This window comes from Protopterus annectens, chromosome 3.part0 (genome assembly GCF_019279795.1).
Source record: "Protopterus annectens isolate FY-2018-M chromosome 3.part0, PAN1.0, whole genome shotgun sequence".
Lineage (NCBI taxonomy): Eukaryota > Metazoa > Chordata > Ceratodontiformes > Protopteridae > Protopterus > Protopterus annectens.
In genome coordinates this window covers 267,414,032-267,436,922 of record NC_056731.1, presented here as the reverse complement: position 1 = coordinate 267,436,922, position 22,891 = coordinate 267,414,032, and positions in this window count along the sequence as shown.

The following is a 22,891-nucleotide window of genomic DNA, read 5'->3' as shown; positions in this document are numbered from 1 at the left end:
ATTCAGTAGAGTAGATAAATAGTGTCTTAAACAAAGCAGCAAAATAAGTTACGATTTGTGGTAGGTGTAAAAGTGGTCCAGCTGGATAGTATGAATACTTTAACCAGATTACAGCTGTGTCTGCTGCAGTAACAGAATGACAAACAGTGAGAGAAACAGAGATGCTGGGATATGAAGAAGTGCATTGTATTTGCAGTACTAGGAAAGGAATTGTAGTAGACATATAGAATGAGAAGACAAACAGGTGCATGGTGCTTTGGTAAAGGACAGAGTGGGGGAGGGGGAGGATTTATGCTGTACTGGGAAAGTGGGGAATTCAAAGCTGACCTAAGGCAACACTAGTAACAAACATACAATAATAGGGCCTTAAAACATGTTTTCAGAAATATAGTATTATGAATGTTCAGAACTGCCTTGAACAAATAGAAGAGCTGGAACAAAGACATGGGAAGAACAGCAACACTTTTTTAAGATGCAAGATTCAAGATGACTCAAAATGATATGGGCCTCTTCCATTAGCATATTAATATATTAACATGTATGTAAACTAATTTATTATTTAGTGTGTTACTATTTTCATTTTATTCTTTTTTTCTGAAAATACTAATGCAGGCAGTATTATATGGCTAACTCAAACAAAGCTACTAGGTGGCTTACATCAGCTGTGACAATTCTGAGCAGCAAAGATACTTGTTACCATTTCTAAGATGACTATGATTTTGCAGTGTCTTTTTGCTATGTTGTTTAGACTATGCCAATCATTATAGTCAGAATGGAAATGTTTCACTAGTAGAGAAGGAAGTAGGTTACATAAATACGACAGACACTTTTTAAAACTCCTTACAGTCATTTATCCTAGCTTCTTTGCACTTAACCATGAACTATGACTGTACCTGAAAAACTTTAATGAAGCCTTTGCTATGTTGTTGCAAGTATTTTTTTTCATACAAAATCTCTGCCCGATCCATTCTAAATCCTTTAGGGCAGGAGTGGCATTAAATACTTTTGTCAGCATTTATTTTTGTTGCAAATATATTAATATTCCAACAATATTAGAAGCTGTTATGTAGTAAATGTATAGCTACATTGTGCTAGTGTTAAGAAGTATGCCAAAAATCACTGAACTTTCTAGGGAAAGAATACTTGTCAGATTTCAAACCTGTAATGCAAAATTAATCTTAGCTTCCAATTTGTTAACAAAAGAGAGTAAAAAATCACAATCCTTTATCTGGTTAATGCCTTATCCCTGAAGAAAAGAACAAACGTGATTTGGCTTGTGACAATTTATAAGCCAATTCAAATGAAGCATCCATTTTATAACATCCTTGAAAGAAGCGAAAATAATAATGAGAAAACTATTTGCAACTTGTCCGTTTCTGTAAAAATGATACATTTCCTCCACCAAGGGTCTTCAGTAATGATCCCTTGAACAGTGGCACTCCCATTTTCTCAGAAAAATACTAGACATGGTATGGCAGGCATAAGATTCTCAAGAGATATGTAAAAGGTTTAGACATGTTCAAAGACTATAGAACATTGGATTATTTTCTTTTCATAGTTTTTTGAATCATTCAGTATTTCATGAATAGCATTTAAATGTTGACTTCAGTTTCACAAGATGCTAATTTACTACATGGGAACTATGAAAACAAAACATAAGACCAAGATGTAAAACACCTGAGAAAACGTAATTGTGGCGGAGAGTAGGAAGTGAGCAAGAAGGTATGTTTTATACCAACAAGAGGAATGCTTTTAAATGTTTTAATCTATGGCTAAAGCAAACAAGTGAGCTATTACAGGCTTGCAAGGTGGCTGATGATTCACAATCAGAAACAAATCTGTATACAGTAATTATACTGCACAGTATTGCCCTATTTTCTAACATGGTAGACATTATTCCTCTTCAGTCATTTCCTCTATTTTTCAGAAAAAGTTAGTGCTAACAATGGTCCTATGAAAGCTTGCATTTACAGCATTGCACAGCGTACTTGCTCTGTATAGGCTGTGTGCAGAAATAAATGCTTCCATTCATCCATGATTAAATATAGATTTCATCAATTTCAAAATGAAAAGGGTAAGAGCCTATCCCAGGATGCAAAAGGTGTGAAGCTGGGGGACAATCATGGGAAATACATGTACATACTCTTACACTTGAGGCATTTCCAAAACTGCCTACTCATATAGACTCCTAGGTAAAATGCAGGATATCACGCTGTAGGCTATTACAAGCCTAGTCAATAACAAAACGTCAGACTCAAACCTTGCACTGTGTATCTGAGCGGGAAAGACTTGAATAATTTTGGCAACCATGCTTCCCCCCCCCCCCAGTGAATGCAAACAAAGATCCCTGGGAAAGCCAATATAGACACTAGAAGACAAGTAAATTCCCCAGTTGGCATCCCAAGTCTGGAAAAAATATATACAAGCAAGCAACAAGGAGTGCTAACCTCTATACCTCCATTATGTAATTTTTAAAATCATTGACTGAGATTCATGATAGTTGTCCACACTCATGAAGAAAGCTAAAGAGTCTAAGTACGTACCACAGTCCAGTGTGAGTCATGAATGAATGTGTGCACTATAGAGTAACAACATACTCTGCTGTGCACCTGAAGGAGTCAAGGTATACCATAGTTATGCAAATGCTAAGTCAAATATAAGCCAATTTTCACAAATCTGTAAATCATGGAATATACTGCAGAGGTGCTGCAAGAATATACTGCTGCCACAAAAAAATGTATATATATATATATAATATATATATATATATATATATATATATATATATATACATATAAACAAAACAAAAACTTCTTAAGGCATCTGTAAAATATAAATAAAACTAGGTATAACATCCTGTTTATGCAGGAGGGCAAGCCCCCCCCCACCCCCCCTCCCCTACTATATATATTTAACTCTGAGATCACACTACAGTGAGGGTGAGTTCCCTTTACTGCACTACTACCACGATCCTCCTGTACATAATCGAATGTTCATATTTGCGAATGCACAGTACAAGAAGAAAGAATGCAGCTAGTAGAATCTGTGATTGAGCATGCTTTCATTCTTTTTTTAAGACCTTTATCAGAATAAATAAACTGTGCAGATTACAAAGTTAAAATAGTGTAAGAAAACAAATAAAAATAATCTTGTCCAATCAAAATCACAGTTCAACCCCTTTAAATATGATGGAAGCGTAATTCTCAAAGTTCTATTGGCCATAAATATGCATTATGTGAGAGTAACTTAAACAGAAAGAGTAGCAGAGCCAAGCTGGAACAACATTCTTAATGTAATCTGTACACTTAACTGAAAATAAGAACTCAAACATCTTTTATAATGTATAATAAAGTACAAGTACAATTACATTGCCAAGTATACAGAAGTAGTAATATCTTCCCCTGTAGCAATGCATAAAATCAGATTTGTTTATAAGTTAACAATAAAGTCAGTCCTTTAAGGCATTAAAATAAAATCACTAAGACCGCCACTGCTGCCATCTGATATATATAAAATGTCATGCCCAATGTCACAGCTATGGTGACATTGTTCTTTCCATAAAATAGCAATGCCAAAACATCACTATTACAGGAAATGTTACTTTACAAAACACTAAATATTAATAAAGATATGCAATGGTACATCCCATTGCTGTGTACTTGCACACAAGCATGCTCACACAATCATACTTCCTTTACCCTACACAGTGATAACTAGCAACACCTACCAATAGGAGGGACACCATCATCAGGATCTCCTCATATATATATATATATATATATATATATATATATATATATATATATATATATATATATATATATATATATATATATATATATATATATATATATATATATATAGATCGATAGATAAAATGTAGGTTTACTATTAAAATATCGAAGTAAAAAAAAAACGGTACTTAACAGCGAACTATTTTGCCAAAAGTACACATTACCTAATGGCCCTAATGTCGAAAATCAGCTGTTAATGCCGAAAATGTCGAACATGACATTTTACGGCACTTAACAGCAATTCCACCCTTGCCGTAACTCCCTAACTAGTACACCTAACATCCTGTTTATGCAGGAGGGCAAGCCCCCCTGCACCCCCTACACCCCCCAACTATATATTCCAACTCTGAGATCACACTACAGTGAGGAAAGTGATGTATTTCCCTTACTGCACTGTACCATGATCCCTGTACATAATCGAATGTTCATATTTGCGAATGCACAGTACATTTGCATATGTAACCTTTGATTATGTAGCCTGCACACATATGAACTATTCTAACATCTGTAGTTTGAATAGTTCATAGGCATACAATGCTACATCGGCATTGTAATAGTAAACCATATATGTATATACTCTCTCTCTCTTTATGTATGTCTATATATATATATATATATATATATATATATATATATATATATATATATATATATATATATAAAGTGGCACAGTGGCACAATGGATAGCATTCTTACCTCACAGCAAGATGTTCCCTGGTTCAGTTGGTTCAGTTATCCACTGGGGGTGTCTTCTGTGTGTAGCCTGCCTGTCGTCCCTGGATGTGCATGAATTTCTTCCCACATTCCAAAGACATGCAGTAGGTGGAATGGACACTCTAAAATTGGCCATAGTTGTGAGTTTGTGGTATGGATGAACTACTGTGGCATGGCTAGCTGCCTGGCAGTGTAAACCTTGGCTCTTGATAATTGTCACTGTTGAAGTGACAACCTGAATCCACGTGTAAAAATAGGAAAATAGATTGTGGATTGATATATATATATATATATATATATATATATATATATATATATATATATATATATATATATATATATATATATATATATATATATTTATATAGCTGTTTTTATAACTATGAGTGCTGGCACAGAACTTGGTAAGTAGTAGAGCAAAGTATTGCTGCAGTTTTCAGGTCTATCCCCACACCTAAGACCCTCACTGGCATATTTTAATAGTCCTCTGCATTTCCAAGGACAACCATCTTAGCTGATTGACATGTTCAGCAGAGCAGCATATAAAGACAATCTACTGTATTATTGGTATAATACATATATGACCTAAAGGCCTGATATTTTGTATTGGACATTAAAATCACCACTGACTCATGTTCATATACTTCTCAGGGAGTCATCCTAATAATATCCAGAACACTATCAAACCAACTATAGACCAAATAAAACAAACAAAAAAAAAAGAGTTTTACTCCTTGAAGGCTTGACATATTAAAAAATTTGTGTGGTGCACTGGCTAATCATCCTAATAATGCTTTAATCACCATTGCTGTAGTTTAGATACCTCTTCATGCTGACATTATTGGTTGCAAATATGATTCAGCCATCTTAGAGTGCAACACAGCTTTATATCAATCAGCTCCTACTTAGAGTCTCATCAACATGCTTTAAATGTCTTCTCATTTTAACTGTTCATTATATTCTTGATAAACATTTTTCACTTACTTAAATCTCCTGTAGAACTATGCATATCTAGAAATAGCAGTCCATGCAAAAAGTCATAGCATTGCTGAATTTTTCCATTTTTATGTAAGGTGTGTTGAAACTAATACCACATTAATGGTTCTAGGTTTCCAGTTTTACAGTATATTTTCACTCCATGTAACAGAGACTTTCATAAAGGCAAGGAATGGGTTTTCAACCATGAAACATAATCAAAGCTGATCTGTTTCAGTTTTAATTGTCATGAATAGAGTGTGGTAATGCTGTATCTTGTAAATAATGGTGACTAGACAATTGTGATAAATTAATAAGATTTGAATCAATGTCTGGTCTTCAGCTGTGTGAAATTTGTTAAAATAATCTGACTCTCTGAACTGGGTAGGATAGATATGGGGATGAGGTTTGAAACTTGGAAGAAGCATTATATATATATATATATATATATATATATATATATATATATATATATATATATATAAAATTAGAAGCCTAGTAGTGTCAGCAGTGGGGCAAAGTCCTCATAGGAAATCACTGTTAGAAAGTTATTTTTGATACTATTTAAGATACTTAGTATATTCTACAAATCTTGCAGAAGTGAACATAGTATATTCTGTGAGTTTTACAGAAGCAAAATTTGGCTACTGAAGCCAGATACTTCAAATTCATGCTTACATCAGGAGTAATTCCTGAAAAGTCCCAATGATCAGCTCTGTGTTATATAGGACTGCAAGTCTGACTAAGATTCACAGAACACAACTTTGAGTAGAGACTTGGCTAGAAGATCTCGACAAGGAAGGGTGGTTATAAGCAACTTAAGCAATCTCAGACATTCCGGGAAGAGGGCATTTGTGTTCCCAGTCAGCTGACCTGCTAATGTACAAGTGGAAGCTTGTTCAGACAACTAGTACCCATAGGAATGGGGGCTTTGACTTGCAGATGGCAAGTAAGTGATGGTAGCCCTAATAGGGTATGTGTGGAAGAAAAAACACATATTGGGGGAGAGCATGGGATGCCTGTACAATGCTACAGGTGCCTCATCAGCCACCAGTGGTAGCTTAGAGCCAAACTGAAAAATGATCATTTGGATAACCTTTATGATGCCCATGCCATGGACTGTCATTGCCATGGTGATACAGCTCAATATGCAGCAGACATGAGGGACAAAAACAGATACAGAAAAAATTCATAAGACTCTACCCTAAATCAGTACCCTGGGTTAGGAGAAATGTCCGGTTGATCTTAGTTACCAGGATTCCATGTATCCAGTGTAGACTAAACTAATTGATGTACTGATTTTAGAACTCTTGAGAATGAAAGATGAGTTCATGACTCCTGATGTACTCAATTAGAAGATAAAAGTTATTATTATTTTTTTTTATTTCTCTAAGTCTTTTGGGTTTATAATATCATGATGGGAATGGACCCCATTCCTAAGTCAAAGTATGATTAAAGTTCATGAAATTAGTATTGTTTCAATCTTTGATGTCAGCAAGTAGTGCTCTTTGCAGCACCCGCAATGTGCCCAGTAATGACTCCTTCTGCAGTTTCTATGGAGTTACATATATTGGTAACATATCTAAATACGGGTTCCTATGGAAACATCAAATTTTCAATTGTTTGAATCACTAAAAGCCAAACTTTAATGATCAAACAATTGAAAATTCGAAGTCTTCAAAATAAACATTAAAAAAAAAAAAAAAAAAAAAAAAAAAAAAGGGTGTAGGTAGGGGGCAAACCCCCCTGCACCCCCACACCCCCTGCTACTAAAATATATCAACTCCGACATCACGCTACAGTGTAGGAAAGAGAAATCTTCCCTTTCTGCACTGTAGTTCATTAAAGTGCTTTTTCGGAGTTGGTATATTTAAGTAGTGGGGGGTGTGGGTGGTGCAGCCCCCCACGTGGGGGGTGTAGGGGGGGCTTTAACCCTGCTTTAACCTGTCAGGGTACATTTTCTTTGTTTTATTTTATTTTTAATTTGGACAGGATTAGGAATAAGTATATTAGAGGGTCAGCCCAGGTTGGAAAGTTCGGAGACAAAGCCAGAGAGGCAAGATTGCGTTGGTTTGGACATGTGCTGAGGAGGGATGCAGATTATATTGGGAAAAAGATGCTAAGGATGAAGCTGCCAGGTAACAGGAAAAGAAGAAGGCCTAAGATAAGGTTTATGGCTGTGGTGGGAGAGGACATGCAGGTGGTTGGTGTGGCAGAGCAAGATGCAGAGGACAGGAAGAAATGGAAACAGATGATCTGCCGTGACAACCCCTAACGGGAGAAGCCGAAAGAATAAGAATAAGAATTTCAAAGTTATGGAACTTTGATCATATGGTGTCGACCATATGGTATTTGAAGTTCCGTAAATTCGATTTTGTAATAGGTAACCCTAAATACGATTATAAATTCTTTTTTATAAGACTAGTTGCTCCTACTACTTTTTGAAATTGTCTAGGTATCTTTCTTCCACATTGCTTTCATTTCTGCCTGCAGATCTTGATATTTTATGACTTTGTGTCTCTCTGTACACCAGACACTGTAGTCACTGGGTGTGGCAATTTCATTGATCAATGCTACTCTTGTCTTCTTTTCTTGGCCCACTATATCTGGTTTTCTAACATCTATCTTTTGAACTGTTGGTAATGGATGATCCCAAGAGATGCAGATTTCTTCATTTTCTGTGATGCTTTGTGGCTCATGTTTCCAGTGTTTTTGGCCACTTCAGTACCATAATGTTTGCACAATCCCCAGTGCAACAGTCTCGCCACATTATTATGCCTTTCAGTATACAGTCCTTCTGCTATTAGTATGTTGCAACCAGCAACGTGGTGTGCAACTGTTTCCAATTTGGTTTTGCAAAACCTACATTGGTCTGTTTCTCCCACATGTTCAATGGACTTTATAAACCAATGTGTATGCAGCCCACTATCTTAGGCTTCCAATATTAACCTTTCATCTCTTGGCTTGAATTTGCCTCTGCTTAACCATTCCTGGGTTAGTTCCTGATCAACATGAGGTTCTTCCAGACGTTTTCTATACTTGCAACTATATTTATGCTTTTTCCACATTTCTTGTCTTCTCATCCTTCACCTTATATTCTTTCTTTTATTTTTGGGACATTCAGTTGCTAACTGATTTTTATCCACTTCTGGTTTGATTTCCATTCCTGCTTGATGCTGATAAGCTTCTGCTAGATTAAGCAGAGAAGTCATCATGATTTATTCTCCTCATGTTTCCAAACTTTCTCAATGTTTGGGTCTTGTGAGGTCAGCAGATATATGTGGAGTCCCACAATTGCAGATCTGTACATATAAGATACCAATCAAGGACATGTTTAAACATCTGTATTAAATGACATACTTTAAGCCGCAACCATGAGTTTACATACATTAATATAAATTAAACACAAACCTTAATAACAGTTTCCATTATTGTCATTGTGAATTGTAGAAATTTCATAGAGATAAGTATAATTTTTGGGAACAATGCCTGTAGAAAAATACTCAGGAGGAGGAATGTGGTATGAGGTTTAAGGAAAGGCAGGAACTGCACAATTAATGTAATTGAAAAGTTGGAGTGGCAGGGTAAAGGAGAACAAATACCCACACAAATCTATATATATATTATTTATATCTATATCTATATATCTGCAGATAGATATGGATCGACTGAATTGATCTGATACTTCAGTAGATAGACCATCAAAAAATCAACAACAGCAATAACAACAAAAAATGAAAAAGCAAAACACAGAGAACACACTGCTCATGTTCTGAGACAAAAATTTAAAGAATGCAAATATAAAACAATGTATTTTGCAGGTGGCGAAAACCTCCCCCATTATCCCTGCTCTCCCTACAACTTAAATATATTAAAATCCCACAGTACCAGTAAAGGGTATATTCTGATATAAGAGTGAATTTAAACCAAAATCGACAGTCTGCCTGTCATCCAAATAAAGCAGGTAGGAAGGCTGTCAACCTAACCATCAGCCGACCAATTTCAGTGCTCCCATACAGAAGAACTTTGCATGAATATTATTAATAATTTTTGTATATTGACTTAATAGCAGCTCACTTTTTAAATAATGTGAGTATATTTCTGTTCCTGTACCAGACATAGTGGTACATCTGCTTTGTATTACTTGCTCAGCGCCATGGACAAAAATGTGAATAAACTTATGAAGGAAGACTTAGTAGCCTAGTTGGTTCTCCTAGCTCTGTAGCCTGGCCACATATACTACTGCATCATCACCAACTACCAATAACTGTCACTTCTTGTAACTGTCCAGTTCCTGATGGTTATTATGTTGCACCTTTTACAATACTATTGGACTTAGCCCATTTAGTAAAATAGTATGGACCACACATGGTTTTACTCCTCTAATCACAGCTTTCATCCCTGTCCCTTCCTCAAATTCCTGAGCATCTTCATCAGGATATGTGGGTCAAATTAAATCGGTCTATTCTTTCTTCTCTTCCAAGAAAAACATCAGTATTCTTCATCTTATTCTCAACAGTGCTTACCAGCTCCAAAATTATCTTCTTTACCCAATTTTGCATCCATTAACGTAAATTCTTTATTCTAGTGGATATGGTCGACAAAACTGAATACCGTATTTCAGAAGTTTCATACAAGGGCCCTGTATAGGAGGATAACATCTAGGTTTAGCTAAATGTCATTGGCTAGACGCACAGAAACCCTTTAATTTGTTTGCAATGTACCACTAATCACTTTTGGCTTTTGTCAAACCGCTGCATCCTTATTTTTGACCGCTTTCTCAGGACAGTCACAAACAAGGCATTTTTCTTCCTGAGATTATTTCTTGCCAAAACATAGTATCCTGCATTTATTGGCATTGAATCCCAAGTGTCACTTCTTCTACTACTAAGCAAACTTATGCAGGCATATCAGAAGTCTGAACTCTCCTCCCATTATGTGAACACTAGCTTAATACTGGCATTTTTGCCTCTACAAGCTTTGCACATCTATGTCCCATAATACCTGTGATGATAAGAGTTTTTTATCTGCTTTGAGCTTTTATACACTGAGAATATGTATAGTAGCACTAACATTTTTAAGAAGTACTGTATGCCGGAATGCAGTAGATCTGGTTTGCCAGATGCTAGGGTGCTTGTGATGAGTGAAGAAGTTGTTGATATCATTCTTCTCTGCTGCCATTTTGTGTAACATTGTAGTTGCTAATACATCCTGACATTATTTACAGTGCATATGAACATGACTGGGTTGACAAAGGTGCGCTTCCTTAGAGTGCCCTATGGGCCAAGTGGTACAACATGCAGCATGAGGAGGGTGCTGCACTCCTCAATGTGTTGTCCTTTGGATGAGATGTTAATTAAACTGAGGTCCTATCTCAGGTGGATGTAAAGATACCATGGCACTAATTAAAAAGAGTAGGGGACCTTTATTTATGCATACACATTCTAATAACATATACAAAACATCACAGAACTAATAAACCATTACAAAACAAACAAAAGGGAAAAAAAATCACACAGTATTGCTCTAATCTTTTCACTATACCTGATGCCTCATTTTCCACAAGATATGATCCACATTCCAAATCTTATTATAAAATACTGCAACACATCTAGCTATCAAAAAAACTCCACTAAATATCAATTTATTATATTTATTTCTCTCAAAATATGAATTAGCATAATCACCATATAACAATTTTGAAAGTGTAACAGGGTCTGATGAAGTTTGTCATTCAACAAATGAAATGTGCTTCACCATAATAAAGTTTATAGAAAGAAGATTTTGCTAGTTTCCTTCCTGTTTTTTGTTTTACCCAGATGAAATAACTTATACTCCCTATATAGAGGCTCCGAAAAAAGTTTAGTTGTAGTACATAAAGCAAAAACATGTTCCACTGATTCTTCACTTTACAGATTTCACATTTTTGTTGAGAAAAAAAAAAACATTATATTTCATTAACCTTTCAAACAGGAAGCCTTCCTAAAGTAGCTTACCACAAAAAGTCTTGTATTACTACAACCAAATTAAACCTTTTAAACCTTTCACCGATAGCATTGTGAACAGAGCTAGCAAGTTACTTCAAAATCTAAAATAAAAAAATGTATCCATAATCATTTCATACTATAGCTTTTGAACAAGAAAAGCTACAGACAAATATTTTCCTTTAATGTAGGAAATGGGTAAACACCACCAAAATAATTTACTAAACATAAGCATATTCAAAATATATATTTTCTTCTGAAAGGCAAATGTTTAAACCTTCCTTCTTTTGAAATCTCTGTCAATGGTATCGGGAAGATTATCCAATATTGCAAAAACACTGACTTACCCACAGAAGGGAGTTTCATACAACTCAAATGTCCAGACTTTCACCGAATGTCCATTTTTTTGTCTCTTATTTTTGGTCTGTTCCTCATAAAATCTGCAGATTTCTGGCAAATCATTGAGGACTGAAGTAATTAAATAATAATAATAAATAGTGACAGACAGTTTGAGCTTCAGACTTCACATCCTTCTGAAAATATATGATGATGCCAAATCTGTCATCCTATCAGCATTCTAAGATTATAGGAGCAATATTTAAAATCTGTCCCTATTTTTGGGCTTTGACTTTGTCAGATTATTTGTGCTGTGAGGTTGAGTGGTACATGGATATCTAAAATAACAATTTTCTTTCAGGACATAGGAAATTGAAATTGCTTCACAATTCTACCATATCTTAAACATTTTTTTTAATTAAAAGAAAGCCTTATCATCCTAAATATAATCTCTAAACTCTCAAAAATATTGCATAACCATCTGGATGAATTGGTACCAATCATATGATTATCTGCATGCGACAAACAAACAAAAATATAAATAGCTGTCCCCAAACGTAACTGCACCTGAGGAAGGAAAGGGCTACAGGAATCCAATACAGCAGACATCAAAATTGTAAATAACAGAACATTTAATGGAAAACCCTGCTTAACACCTTTTCATATTTGTATATATATTCCCATCTAGCCATTCACTAATAGTCACACTCAAGTATTACTATAAAGTGCTTTTAAAACAGCAATAAACTTAGGACTAATATTATAACCTTGTGACACTTCCCATAAGGTACCACAAGACACACTATCAAATGCCTTCTGAAAATCACAAGCTAATACTGCCCCCTCATTGTGAGTAGAATTAATACTGTGAATCACTTTATACAATACTAACAAAATATCCTTAATATTTTTTGCAAAACAGCATATACTCTCTCATAAAACTTTACTTAATCTATTATGCAATATCTTAGAATAGATTTTATAATCAGTATTAGTTTATGTTAAGAAGTCTCCAACTAGCAATCTCAAAATTATCACCATTACTCTTAAAGAAAAATCTAACAATACTATCACAAATACCTTCAACGTAATTTCCCATATTAATCCAATTATTTGAAATACACAACAAAATATTTTTAAAAACATCTAAATTCTTACAAAAGGCATACAAAATACCACCTGGGTCAGGTGCCAAATCTGTACATAAGGAATTTAAAAGAGCACTTAATTTTTTTGATTTACTGTCCACTTCCAACACAACATGAGGCCCCCTATCAAGCTCCTTCATCACCCAGGGAAATGAAGAAAAACAGCAAGTAGAATAAATCTCATCACCATACTCCTCAGTAGCTAAACTAAAACCAGCAGACGTCCTTAATTTTATCCATCGTAACATATCTCATTTAGCTAACTTACAATGAAAGGGAACCAGCACATCTTTTATTCCAGAAACTACATAACATTGTTTAAACAATAAAATCTCTACCATATTTGCTGTTAATAAATGTAAAAATTCAGCAAACTGAGGATGTTTAACTCCTATAAAACCTAAAGATGCCTGATAACTTTCTTTAACATTTAAATACTCTTTTTAACTGAGATTCTATATACCTTCTATAAACAAAAATATATCTTTATACCGTAACTTAAAAACCAGTCACCATTTAGACCAACAATCATAAAAGTGGCTCATAGATAAATAGTCAGACCAGTAAGGAGTCAACTGCATGCTGTCATTCAATTCTTTCTAAAAGCCAACCAGTCAATTTTTCACACCCCTACCCTCAATCATATACTATACAAAATATACCCAATGAAAAAATAATTCTAAATGATCTGTAAGAGAACACATTAATAATTTATGTGAAGACAACTCAAAATTCCAAGAAAAAAAATCATGCTGCTCCGTAGTATATCAATATACAGCTTTAGAGTTAAACAATCATTCAACAAAACTTTCCACAACACATTAATATCCTCTGATATTTTCCCACTAGATTTTCTGAAAAGTGCATTGAAATCACCACAGGTAACTTTGCTAATACATATATTTATAAGTTATCAAATAAGGACACTCTACCTTTCAACATAGTAGGAGACAGAGACATATTACTCAAATAACCTCTATATCTAAAGTGACACACTATCAGCCTGCCTCAATAATCCATTCTAAGCCATTACATCCCACAACAAATGTCATCCCCGAAGGACCAAAAAGCTTTCCCATTCCAACCAAACTCCACTTATTGGCATTGTAGTAAGGATATCCTATTCACATCGACAAAACACATAAAATCTCTACAAAAACAAAAATGCAAAATAGTGAAACATTGTTTCTCATTTATCATACTATCAATGTTTAAACAACAAAATTCATAACTGGTTTGGCATCTATATCTCTTGTGGACACAGTCAACCTGTGAATGGTTCGTCTCCCAGGCCTATGCTCACACTTATCAAGGTACTAGAACTTGACAGAGATTTGGGCTGCATGGCTAGGATTAAAAAGGCCCCTTGTAGTTGTTAGCCTAGTACACACCTATCAACCTATGAACCTGTAAAAGTAACATAATCCTTTCCCTTTTTATGAATGTTCTGTCCACCTTGCTTTATTTTTTGCCATGTAACCCTCTTACCAGTAGAATCCTTTTTAGTTCCTACCGCATCACTAAATTCAACATCTAAACCTCCATTACCAATAACTAAATCATTTTTACTCTGATTATCTTCAGAATCAACACCAGCAGTAAAAATCTCCTCATTTGATTCTATATACCTTAAATCATCAAAAAAAAGAATTCTCCTGATTAAAAGGAGATCAGGCCAAAGTCTCCAGCTCCTGTTCTCTGTGTTCAATATCTACAATAACAGAATAATCAAATCAAAAGTGCCCAACCACCTTACATTTTATTTTCATATTATTACACAATTTTTTACTGAATGGCCCTCCTCACCACATTGTTGACATCTATGTTTATCACAATCATTTAAAAGACAAGAATATGATCCACAGAAAAAAAACAAGTTTTAGGCTGTCCATATACACTGCATATGCTTTATGTCCCTGAATATTAACAACAGTAGCAATATGTAAAACAGAATTATTTTCAATGTTAACTCTTTAGCACCTTGCTGGATTGGAATTCACACCTCCTGACACCTGCAGAATCCAGCCTGGACAGCAGATATTAGTAATAACATTTGCATCACTCTGTAAGCTTTCATTTGATGCCATGAAGTACTACTATACTCTAGACTGATCAAGTTATTAACAGAAATATTAATATGGCACATATTCATAATTTGGCATAAAAAGAAATCACACTTTCTTGGTTACTGAAGGCACTGTTCGGTCAGCAGACACTTTTGACTGATGTGCTGAGCTGTCTGATGAAAACTCCACTTGGGTGAAGTTATTTCCAAACATATTAATATAACTGGTAAAAAATAAATAAATAAATAAAATAAAAGATAACCTTCCATCTCCAAAATGTGGAACACTGTCTCTTACAATGTCAAACAATCTGGCAGTGTGGAATGCATAGTAAACACTTAATATAATTTTCATCTAGGCATCTATATTACCCCTATTTCCCTATTCTTCATCCTCTCAATTCATTCTAATACTTTATCTTCATCTATTCTTATCTACTTTCTCTTTCCTGTATTATTCATTCCCTATTATTTCATGCATACTTACATACTTGTAAGACTTGCAACCCAATATACCTTGTTTCTTTATAATTCTTAAATACAGTTTGCCAAGCATAGACCTCAAATGTTCTATACTATCTTAAACAACTTGTTATTGTTGATGCTGCCTTTAAATGTTCTGACAGGGCATGCTACTCTCTGATTTTTGTTTAACTATGATTTACTGTTTATTATATGTTTTTCACGCTTCTTGCATTCTGTTATTTCCTTAAAACTAGGCAATAACTCATGTTTACTTCTAAACTTACAATTGTATAAATATATATGGAGCTTTTCTCTCCAGGCCTCCATTGAAAATGGGCTCTTTGTGGCCCAATGGACTTTCTTGGTAAATAAACTGTAAATAAATAAATAAATAAATAAATCTAGTAAAATCATAACAAGGAATCACACCAAAGACTCTACTGGAATAGCAGAACTCACAAATCCAAAACCAGATAAGGAAGAGACCGCAACCACAAGAATAGTATAATATTAACGTTTATATTGTAAAAATCACAACGTTTTCGTCAGTATGAGTAACTGACTTCTTCAGATAAAATGTCTTGTCACAAAACAACCAATTTGTATAACACTCTATATTCAAATTACACTAATTGAACCTCCCTAATTGATATTTACAGTGAAAACATTTTATAAACCTGAATAAAATACTACTATTTAATAAAACAAATATCTTGTATGAACTGAAATATCGTACTACATACAAAACTTGATAAAATTCATAAATACATTGAAAATATATGAATTATAAAAATATAAAATGTATATATGTATAAATAAAATATAAATACGTTTTATGTATATGTCACAATTTAGCAGCTTTCAACTTTAACAAGGGCAAAATGGATATATGGTCATTCATACCAGGCAATCTGTTAGCTTCCAACATCACCTGCCAAAAAGCTTCCCGGTATTCTAACCGGGTCTCCCATGGACCCCCCCTATAATCCCTCATCTGTGTTTCCAATACAAAAAATGTAAATATGGCTTGTGGGCATGTCAATGTATGTCGATATAAGGCATTACTGTAATTCTGTTTTTGTATTTCGTAAAGATGTTCATAAATCCTCCGTTTCAAATGTCTCTCAGTTTTGCCTATATAAAATCCCTGACAAACCTGACACATGCTAAGGTAAATTATTCTTTGACTATTACAGTTAGAATAATTGGATGCATAAATCCATTTGTTTCTAGCTGAAATGTAAAGTTTTTCAGTATGTGCTATATATTTACATTGCCCACAAGCTCCACATCTGTATGTACCTTTACGTTGATTGGAATGAATTCTAGTATCCATTTCCTGTTCTAAAACATTCTTTATATTTTTCCCTTTACGAAATACTGTTTTCATAATTTTCCCTTTGAAACAAGTGAGATCAGTCATGTTACAGAAATGTCCCCACTCTTCCTCAACTATTTTTTTAATAGTGCCTGAATTGGCACTATAATCTGTAACAAATACTGTCTTGTAATCTCCATTAGAGTCACTTGTTTCCCTAGGGATGGAAGATAAAGGCAAGTTCCCTAAACCTAAAATGGGCTTGTACTTGTTACTTCTCCCATCATTAACTTCTCTACACACATTTTCAATGAGTTCTATTGGATATTCCCTCTCCAAAAACAACCTTGTAAGAATAGAACATTCATGGATATAATCAAGGTCGTCTGAGGTCATTCGTGAGGCTCGGACAAATTGTCCCTTCACTATCCCCCTCTTTTGATGTCTAGGATGTGAACTTGTGTACCTTAAATAACTGTTGGAGAAGGTGTTTTTTCTGAAAATAGTAGATTTAAACTTGCCCTCCGGTACTTTGAGGGTTACGTCTAAATAGTCTAACTGATTCTTGGAACTTTGATAAGTAAATTTCAAAAATTCTGTACTAGAATTTAAGTATGTAATAAATTCTACCAGTACTTCAGCTGGACCTGTCCAGAACATACATATATCGTCCAAATATCGTGAATAAAAACTCCAGTACTGACTGTAAATGCTATTAAATACATACTGATTTTCCCATACAGATAAAACAATATCCGCATAGGTAGGGGCACAATTGGCCCCATTGCCACTCCTGAAGTTTGCTGAAAAAACTCTCCTGAAAAGTACAAAAAATTATTTTGTAGAACTAATTCTGCTAATTCCAAAACCAAGAAGATGTCATTGTCACTGACCCCTTTGTTTTTCCTGAGAGCCACCTCTAACGAGGCTAATCCCTGTTGGTGTAGAATCACAGAGAAAAGGTCTACTATATCTATGGTCAAGAAAATTAAATTAGGGGAATATAATTCAGGTGTAATTTTAGCCAAAAATTCCCAAGAGTCCTTTAGTAGGTGGTTCTCTTTCCCCCAAAGATATTTAAGTTTCTTGTCCAGAAACTTGGATATAGGGGAAATCTTAGAACCCTGTGCAGCAACTATAGGCCTAAGTGGGGGGTCTTGTGTATTCTTGTGTACTTTGGGTATCCCAAAAATAGAGGGAACCCTGGGCCATAAATTCTCAAGGTATGAATATACGTTATAATCTATAATACCCTGGTCAAACAAATCTTTAAGGGCCAGGTCTATTTTTTTATATGAAACATTAATTTCATTCATGGAAACTGGCCTATATCTAGATCCAGTGTGTAAAATGTCATTCATTTTCCCTTCGTACACAATTCTATCCATGAGTACTAGCCCCCCACTCTTGTCGGGTTCCATAACTCGAATGTTAGAATTATGGCTAAGTAAATTAAGTAATTCTTTTTCAGCCTCTTTTAAATTAGAAATATGTCCTTTGTGTCTCTTGACTTGCCTAATCCTTCTTTCTATTGTACTTTCCAAGTTTTTCAACTGCGGATGTACAGGAGGATTGTATGTACTAGACTTATAAGGAACACTAGGGTTAAACTCAAAAATTGCTTTGCCCATTATATTTTCTAAATTCAACTTTCAAATAAAAGTTTTTAAGTCAAAAATAGTTTTGGTAATGTCACAATATCTTTGAGGAACATATTTAAAGCCTTTTGTAAACAGATCAAAAAATGTATCAGAAATATGTAATTCACTATAATTGTAAATATGAAAACCTTCTTTACTAGAAATCACTTGTTGATCCATGCTGGATTTATTATCTGCAAATGTATCACAAGTTACCACCTCTGATTCTTGTTCTGCTGGTAACCCCCTCCCCCCCTGTAAGGGTAAGGTACCTGGTGAAAAGAATTAGGCCTGGTGTTGTTGCGCTGATTACGTATTCTTTCTGAACGCCTGGGCAAATTATCATTGTCAAGGGAATGTTCATCCCCTGTCTCAACTCCCCTTTCATTTACATTTTGATTCCCATCTTCAAAATAAACACCTTGATGAGATGGAATTTTTACCCCCCACCCCTGATTGTATTGTCCCCATACAACGGGTGGTGCAGGGTATTGTAACCCCTTTTCATACTCCCCCATGTCCTGTTGTAATTTTCTATGTTTTCTAATAGAAATTTCTTCACATTTCTTATCAACATACAGCCTAATATCATAATACTTTTTCTTTTCTTGCTCTATACTAAACATTAAATCATTTACAATAAAATTATTGTGTAATTCAATCTCTTCATGTAACCTAACTATCTCCTTTTCATTATTCTTGACAATGGCCTGGACAATTTCCAGTCCACAATTGTCAAAAGCCCTAATAAGGTCCTGATGAAATTCACTACCCAATATAACATTGTTAGGGTATTTATAAGTCCGAAGCCCTTTAGGTACTAAGCGTTTTTTCAAACACTCATTCAGATACATATTATCTAAATGTAAGCTTTTGTACCTGTATAGGGCTGTCCTTAAAAGTTCAACAGTCTCGTTGTAGGTGCAATGATTGTCAGAAGGAATTCCTTCCTTTTCATGTTGAAACTTCGGTTTGGACTGTAACCATTCCCAAAATGTAGACGGTACATCGTGGCCCAATTCTCCTCTATTGGCACCTCTTTCTGTACCTGAACGATGAGAACATAAAATATTCCATGTCCGCTGAAATTCAGGGGAAGTATCCAAAACACCAAGACCCAAACCATTGTCCTCCGATAGAATAGGTATGTCACGAACAGCTCCAGATTAATTTTGGTTGAGTAAAGCTCCTTTACCGGACACAAAAGAAAGGAGACCTTGGCTCAAAGGCGTCAGTAGTTCAATTAATTGCGTAAGCTGACCGGCCAACTTCCGAAATTCACCCACTTCGGATCCTAGTGGATGTTCCGAAGATGAAGTGGATTTGGTCTCTCCTGGACAAGCCTCCATAATGAACAAAGAATCACACCAAAGACTCTACTGGAATAGCAGAACTCACAAATCCAAAACCAGATAAGGAAGAGACCGCAACCACAAGAATAGTATAATATTAACGTTTATATTGTAAAAATCACAACGTTTTCGTCAGTATGAGTAACTGACTTCTTCAGATAAAATGTCTTGCCACAAAACAACCAATTTGTATAACACTCTATATTCAAATTACACTAATTGAACCTCCCTAATTGATATTTAAAGTGAAAACATTTTATAAACCTGAATAAAATACTACTATTTAATAAAACAAATATCTTGTATGAACTGAAATATCGTACTACATACAAAACTTGATAAAATTCATAAATACATTGAAAATATATGAATTATAAAAATATAAAATGTATATATGTATAAATAAAATATAAATACATTTTATGTATATGTCACAATTTAGCAGCTTTCAACTTTAACATTTTTTTAAAAAAAATCATAACAAGGTTAACTGTTTCTCTGTACTCACAGAAATTGAAGAATAAAAATTCAATGAAGAAATATTCAAACATTTATCAAGTGGAAAAGTAACATGAAATGTAGTTCCTAGTAATCTTTCTGCAGTATATTGAGAATTTTTAAACAAGGGATGTAGTTCTTTACAATTTCTTTCCTTTACTTATTTGTCTCATTCCTGATATGCAAACATTTGTTTGCATATGAAATGTAAAACCAGTTAAACAGCATTTAGAAAGGAGATATGTTAGTTCCAGTTAAGTGCGCTTCCAATATGCAGCTCCACCAATGCCTAACTTACATCCAGTAAGACATGCCAGTAATAACTTAAAATATTTTCTTCAGCATTTATCTTCACCACAGTAATAAAAAACAAAATTTACTACACAGTATCAGCTAATGTGGTGTGGCAGTAATACACAGTACCAAGCAATGTGGTGTGGCAGTAATACACAGAACCAGGTAATGTGCTGTGGCAGTAATGCACAGCACCAGGTAATGCACTCTGGCAGTAATACACAGTACCAGGTAATGCGCTGTGGCAGTAATACACAGTACCAGGTAATGCGCTGTGGCAGTAAAACAGTGCACCAAGTAATGCGCTATGGCAGTAATACACAGTACCAGCTAATGTGCTGTGGCAGTAATACACAGTACCAGCTTATGTGCTGTGGCAGTAATACACAGTGGCAGCTAAAGCACTGTGGCAGTAATACATAGTACAAGGTAATATACTGTGACAGTAATACACAGTACCAGGTAATGCCCTGTGTCAGTAATACACAGTACCAGGTAATGCGCTGTGGCAGTAATACACAGTACCAGGTAATGTGCTATGATGGCACCAGGTAATGTGCTGTGGCAGTAATACACAGTACCAGGTAATGGACTGGGGCAGTAAAACACAGTACCAGGTAATAAACTGTGGCAGTAATACACAGTACCAAGTAATGTGCTGTGGCAGTAATACACAGTACAAGGTAATGCGCTGTGGCAGTAATACACAGTACCAGGTAATGCGCTGTGGCAGTCATACCCAGTACCAGCTAATGTGCTGTGTCAGTAATACACAGTACCAGCTTATGTGCTGTGTCAGTAATACACATTAACAGCTAATGTGCTGTGGCAGTAATACATAGTACCAGGTAATGCCCTGTGGCAGTAATACACAGTACCAAGTAATGTGTTGTGACAGTAATACACAGTACCAGGTAATGTGCTGTGGCAGTAATACACAGTACCAGGTAATATGCTTTGGCAGTAATACACAATACCAGGCAATGTGCTGGGGCAGTAAAACACAGTACCAGGTATTGCACAGTGGCAATAATACACAGTACCAGGTAATTTGTTGAGGGAGTAATATACAGTACCAGGTAATATACTGTGGCAGTAATACACAGTACCAGGTAATGTGCTGTGGCAGTAATACACAGTACCAGGTAATGCGCTGTGGCAGTCATACCCAGTACCAGCTAATGTGCTGTGTCAGTAATACACAGTACCAGCTTATGTGCTGTGTCAGTAATACACATTACCAGCTAATGTGATGTGGCAGTAATAAATAGTACCAGGTAATGCCCTGTGGCAGTAATACACAGTAGCAGGTAATGCGTTGTGACAGTAATACACAGTACCAGGTAATGTGCTGTGGCAGTAATACACAGTACCAGGTAATATGCTTTGGCAGTAATACACAGTACCAGGTAATGTGCTGGGGCAGTAATACACAGTACCAGGTATTGCGCAGTGGCAATAATACACAGTACCAAGTAATGTCCTGTGGCAGTAATACACAGTACCAGATGTGCTGTAGCAGTAATACACAGTACCAGGTAATGCACTTGGGCAGTAATACACAGTACCAGGTAATGCATTGCGGCAATAATACACAGTGCCAGGTAATGTGCTGGGGCAGTAATACATAGTACCAGGTAATGCGGTGGGACAGTAATACTAAGTACCAAGTAATGCACTGTGGCAGTAATACACAGTACCAGGTACTGTGTTGTGGGAGCAATACACAGTACCAGGTAATATACTGTGTAAGTAATCTACAGTGCCAGGTAATGTGTTGTAATAGTAATACACAGTACGAGGTAATGTGGTGAGGCAGTAATACGCAGTACCAGGTAATGTGCTGTGGCAGTAATACACAGTAAAAGGTAATGTGCTGGGGCAGTAATAAACAGTAACAGGTAATGCAGTGTGGCAATAATACACAGTACCAGGTAATGCGCTGTCGCAATAATATACAGTACCGGACAATGTGCTGTGGCAGTAATACACAATACCAGCTTATATGCTGTGGCAGTAATACACAGTACCAGGTAATGTGCTGTGGCAATAATACACAGTACCAGGTAATGTGGTGAGGCAGTAATACACAGTAGCAGGTAATGTGCTGTGGCAGTAATACAAAGTAAAAGGTAATGTGCTGGGGCAGTAATACACCGTAACAGATAATGCGGTGTGGTAATAATACACAGTACCAGGTAATGCACTGTGGCAGTACTACACAGTACCAGGTAATGCACTGTTGAAATAATACACAGGACCAGGTAATGCACTGTGGCAGCAATACACAGTACCAGGTAATGTGCTG